Raw genomic sequence first — 6,420 nt, 5'->3', positions numbered from 1 at the left:
AAAGTAGGTGGGATCTCAATACCAGATATCAAACTGTATTACAAAGCCACTGTTCTTAAAACAGCTTGGTACTGGCACAAGAACAGACATATAGATCAATGGAATAGAATAGAGACCCAAGAAATCGACCCAAACCACTATGCCCAATTAATATTCGACAAAGGAGGCAAGAGCATTCAATGGAGTCAAGACAGTCTTTTCAATAAATGGTGTTGGGAAAATTGGACAGATACATGCAAAAGGATGAAACTAGATCACCAACTCACACCATACACAAAAATAAACTCAAAATGGATAAAAGACTTAAACGTAAGACGGGAAACCATAAAAATACTAGAGAAATCCACAGGCAGCGAAATCGCAAACATATGCCGAAGAAATTTCTTCTCTGATAATGCTCCTAGGGCAATGGAAACTAAAGAGAAAATAAACAAATGGGACTACATCAAAATAAAAAGCTTTTGCACAGCAAAGGAAACCATCAAAAAAACAACAAGAAGACCCACTACATGGGAGAACATATTTACCAATGATACCACCGATAAGGGTTTAATTTCCAACATATACAGGGATCTCATGAAACTTAACAAAAGGAAGATAAACAATCCAATAAAAAAATGGGCAACGGACCTAGATAGACACTTTTCGAAAGAGGACATACAGAAGGCAGAAAGACATATGAAAACCTGCTCAAAGTCACTAATTATACGAGAGATGCAAATCAAAACGACAATGCGTTATCATCTCACACCTGTCAGAATGGCTATCATCAACAAATCAACAAACAACAAGTGTTGGAGAGGATGTGGAGAAAAAGGAACCCTTCTGCACTGCTGGTGGGAATGCAGACTGGTGCAGCCACTGTGGAGAACAGTATGGAGCTACCTCAGAAGACTAAAAATGGAACTCCCATTTGACCCTGTGATCCCACTCCTAGGAATATATCCCAAGAAACCAGAAACACCAATTAGAAAGGATATATGCACCCCTATGTTCATAGCAGCACAATTCACCATAGCTAAGATTTGGAAACAGCCTAAGTGCCCATCAACAGATGAGTGGATTAGAAAACTGTGGTACATATACACAATGGAATACTATGCTGCGGTAAAAAAAAAAAAAAAAAAAAAAGGAACTCTTGCCTTTTGCAACAGCATGGATGGAACTGGAGAGCATTATGCTAAGTGAAATAAGCCAGTCAGAGAAAGATAAATACCACATGATCTCACTCATTTGTGGATTATAGAGAACAACATAGACTGATGAAAAAGGACAGACCCAAAGACTGAGAAACAGCGATCAGGCTATCAATCCCCAGAAGGAAAGTAGGGGAGGGCGGGGGTCAGGGGAAGAGATCAACAGAAGGACTTGTATACATGTATATAAGCCAAACCAATGGACATGGACAACGGGGGGATGGGAGCATGAGTTTGTGTGTGGGGGGGAGGTTAGGGGTTAAAGGGGGGGATGAGGACACATTTGTAATACCTTAACTAATAATAAAAAAAAAAAAAAAAAAAGAGTTTTTGGGCCGAAACCGGTTTGGCTCAGTGGATAGAGCGTCGGCCTGCGGACTGAAAGGTCCCACGTTTGATTCCGGTCAAGGGCATGTACCTGGGTTGCGGGCACATCCCCAGTGGGAGATGTGCAGGAGGCAGCTGATCGATGTTTCTCTCTCATCGATGTTTCTAACTCTCTATCTCTCTCCCTTCCTCTCTGTAAAAAATCAATAAAATATATATTTAAAAAAAAAAGAAAAAGAGTTGTTGGGAAGGGGCAAGATAATCAGATAATGTCAAAGTATCATCCTATGAAGTAATTACAAATTTCAAAGTGAAAACTGAACCTCAGACTTGGAAGAAATAAAGTGTTCGTCACTGTAATAAAGTCATAACATATATGTAAAAAGCCAGCAACCACAACAACCGGAACAGCTATGACTAGTCACTATGATGCCCACTGTAGCCAATGAACCGGCCTGATCAGGGGGTGGGACCTGCCAGCCAACCTCTCATGGCCCCTCCCCCCCACCCCACCCCAGCTGGCCTGCCCCTGATGGGACTCTTCTACCCCAATCAAGGGTGGGGCCAGCAGGTCAAATGCCCCCCTAGGCCCTCCCGCCCTTCCCCCCAGCCAGCCCCACCCCATCCGTTGGCCCCGCCCCCAATCGGCCCGCCCCACCATGATAGGCCTATAGCCCCTCCCCTTGGCCGGCCCTGCCCTCGATCACCCCCCACCCTGCACCCCATTAGCGGGCAGGGCTGGCTGGCTAACCTCTTGCAGCCCCTCCCCCTAGCCGGCCCCACCCCCAATGGGCCCCCACCATCCTAATCAGCCTTGTCCTTGACTTTAGGGTAAAAACTTTCATCCTTTCACCATAGTATATTAGCTGTGGGGTTTTCCCATGTGATCTTGTTATCACGTTGAGGTTGTTACATTCTAATCTTTTTTTAATCCTCACCAGAGGATATCTGTGGATTTTGTTTGACAGAGAGAAAAAGAAACGTCAATTGATTGCCTCCTGTTACGTGCCCCGGATAGAAACTGCAACGTAGGTATGTGCCCTGACCGAGAATTGGACCCATAGCTTTTGTTTACAGGACAATGCTCCAACCAACTGAGGCACCCAGGCAGGGTTTCATTCTAATATATATATAAATTTCAGAGAGGAAGGGGATTGAGCCTGCAACCCTGGGCATGTGCCCTTAACTAGACTTGAACCAGGACCCTTCAGTCTGGAGGCTGATGCTCTGTCCATTGAGCCAAACCAGCCAGGGCCATTCTATTCTTTTTGTGTTTTGTTTCCATCATAAGATATTGTATTTTGTTATATGCTTTTTCTGCATCCAGATGTGTTTTTAAATTCTATTAATGGGTATCCATTTTATTCATATCTAATAAAATGTTTCAATTAGAACCAGAGAAGGGAACAAGAGAAAGACAAAAAAACAAACAAAAAACAAACACTAAAAATGGGAGAATGAAAAATATCTCAATGCATCTCTATTAATCACTTTAAATATCAATGATTTAAATATACTAATTAGTCAACAGAATGAGAGGTCAAGCCAAAAACTGGGAAAAATATTTGCAAAAGACATATCTGATAAAGGAATGTCATCCAAAATATAAAAGAACTCTTAAAACTTAATAAGCCTGGCTGAATAGCTCAGTTAATTAGAGTGTCATCCAGATATGACAAGGTTTTGGGTTTGAGCCTTGATCAGGTTACATATAATCAACCAATGAATGCATAAATGAGTATAACAATGAACTCATGTTTTTATTTCTCTTCCTTCCGCTTTCTCTCAAGCAATCAAATAAAAATTTTTTTAAAATGTATTATAAAATATTACTAACCTTCAAAAATAAAACAAAATGAATAGCCAGGTTAAAAACAAATGGCAAAAGACCTGAACTGACACTTCACCAAAGGTATACAGATGACAAAGCATATTAAAAGCCGGTCCACATAATATGTAATTAGGAAATTGCAAATTACAACAATGAGATATCATTACATACCTATTAGAATGGCTAAAATCCAAATCACTGAATTCTAATTCATCATTGGTGGGAATTCAGAATGGTACAGCTACTTTGGAAGAAAGTTTGGCAGTTTCTCATAAAGCTAAACCCTCTTAACATAAGATCCAAAAATCATGCTCCTCCAAATAAGTTGAAAATGTATGTCCACAAAAACTTGAACACAAATGTTTACAACAGTTTTATTCATAATTGCCAAAATTTAGAAGCAACCAAGATGACCTTCAATGTGTGAATGGATAAATTATGGTACACCCAGACATTTGAATATTTAGTGCCAAAAAGGAGTGGGCTACCAAGCAGTGAAAAGACAGGGAGAAACCTTAATTTCACATTGCTCTGAAAGAAGTGACTGTGAAAAGGCTACGGTACGATTCCAATTGTATGACATTTTGGAAAAGACAAAGCTATGGATACAGTAAAAATATCAGGGGGCCAGGGATTGGGAACAGAGAATGTCAAATAGGAGTACAGAATGTTTAGGGCAGTGAAACTATTTTTGTATGATTCTATAATAGTGGATACATCTCTATACATTTGTCAAAACTCATAGAGTGTGAAAGAGTGAACCCTAATGTCAACTATGGGCTTTCAGTGATAATGATGGGTCAATGTAAGTTCAACAAATTTACCATTCTGGTGTAGGGTGTTGATAGTAGGGGAAATGGGGGGGATGAGAGACAGAATTTGGGAACTCTTACTTTCTGCTCAATTTTTCCAAAAGCCTTAAAGCTGCTTTAAAAATCTATTAATTACAACAAAACCATATTCTACATAGCTGAACACCTGAAGCAGCAGTGGCAAACCTCCAATATAGAATTTAACATTCACATCTGTACTCAAGGCATCAGGAATGCTGAGGGTGTCCAGGGCAAAGCACAGCAATCAGTGGGACACAAGTTAATTTAGTTGTGAGCTCTCCACCATTTCTTTTGTGTTGAGAGTGTTCAAACCAGGTTACTTTTTCTCTTCCTCATTTTAGCTAATTTCTCCACCATCCTTTTATTCCTAGAAAACAAGTGAGAAAAGAATTTTTAAAACTTAGACTAAGCTAACCATTCCATACCAACCCCTTGGAAATGAGCAATAAAATAAGGAATCTACTTCTGGAGTTCCTAAGTAGTTGGCACCCACACCCTCACCTAAGAATGGTGAGTGAAAGAATTCTACATCTTCAACAAAGAAACAAGATTGTCCACTTAATATCAAGCCTCACATTCTCTATACTACAATTGGTTCCACTTCCTTTATACTGTTCCTTCCTTCCCACAGTTTCTCCCACATCCCCTCTCTGTTCTCACATGCTCATGATTTTCCCATTAAAAAATACAAAGAAAAAAGAAGGGAGGGAGAAAGGAAGGAAGGAATGCAGGAAGAAAGGAAGGAAGCACCCTTGATCTTATTATTTCAGCTAACTGCCATCTCCTTCTCACTCAGGTGGTACAGATTGCCAGTATGTTCTGCCATAGTCCTTCCCATGCTCTAACTTGTCACTATCACATTTCTGCATATACTGATCCTCTCAACCTACTCTCAAAAAAGGCGCCAGTTATGTCCTAAACTGACATTCTCAACAGCACTGCAGCTGTGGCCTGTGTGGCACAGTTGGTTGGAGTGTTGTCCCAAGCACCAAAGCGTGGTGGGTTTGATTCCCAGTAGGGGAACATACCCAAGTTGCAGTTCGATGCTAGGTCTGGGAATGTTCAAGAGGCAACTGATCAATGTTTCTCTCTCTCTCTTCCTCTCCTTTCCTCTAACATCAATTAAAAAACAAAACAAAACAAAACAAAAAAACTAAGCAAACAAAACAACCAGCACTGCATTATTCATAATCTTACATGGCCATCTCACTGCCAACCATGTTCTTCAGAAACTCTGCCCATCGCTTCTTTATCTTACTTGTTTCCCAACCTATAACTGTACTTTTAGTCTCCATTGTTCACCTGCCACTGACTCTCTTTAGGGTTCTTTCCTATGTCCCTTTTATTTCCTACATACTCTTACGTACAATTTAAATGCTAATGACTCCCAAAAATGTTTCTCTATAAACCCATTCTTATCTCAGACATCTAGGCCCATGTCAAGCATGTCTCACATGTCATATTCTTCACCACTGAACTGGGGAGACTTCTCCCTTCTAATAAGATAGCACCCTTCCTTTTACTCTTTTATCTCTTAAATTTGTCCCATTCCTCTTTAAACTTTTTGCCAAGTTTATAAATTATATCTTTTCAGAATTATAGTAATCTCTTACTTAACCTCCAAGCTAGTTTTTGTTGCAAGATTACAATCCACGTCCTTAAAAAAGCCTTAGCTTCCCTCAACACCTATCTCACATCACCTCCACCCAAACCCATCACCAAAAGCTGTTATTAATGGGTGAACATTAAGAGTTCTATAGTCTAAAAAAAATAAACAAAAAAAGAGTTCCATAGTCTATAGAAAATCTAAACCAGTGCTTGTGTATGCCCAATGCATATTTTCCTGAATAGTGGGTATATAGCTATTGTTATATTCTCAAGGGAGTCTATGTCCCAAAAGTGACTGAGAAATTATGACTCACCAGATAATATATGAGGCCATCATTATAGAAAGAAACCCATCAGTGATCTACCCCTCTCTTTCTAGACTTATTTGTCAATATAGCTTCAATCATTTTGACCTATCTGCTATTTTTAAGTATGTCATGTTCTTTTATTTTCAGATATTTGTATGAGCTGTTTCCACTACCAAATGCCCAAATTATTATTTTCTAACTGATAAGATCTTCCTCAGTGCACGTAATCCTTTCTGAAGTTTCCCTAAGCTACTCCATTTATTTCACAATATCTTTTTTAATTTAAATTCTTTATTGTTTAAAGTATTACATAAGTC

This window comes from Myotis nattereri (assembly GCF_964212035.1).
Source record: "Myotis nattereri genome assembly, chromosome: 3".
Classification (NCBI taxonomy): Eukaryota; Metazoa; Chordata; class Mammalia; order Chiroptera; family Vespertilionidae; genus Myotis; species Myotis nattereri.
Note: the sequence above shows the minus strand (reverse complement) of the source record.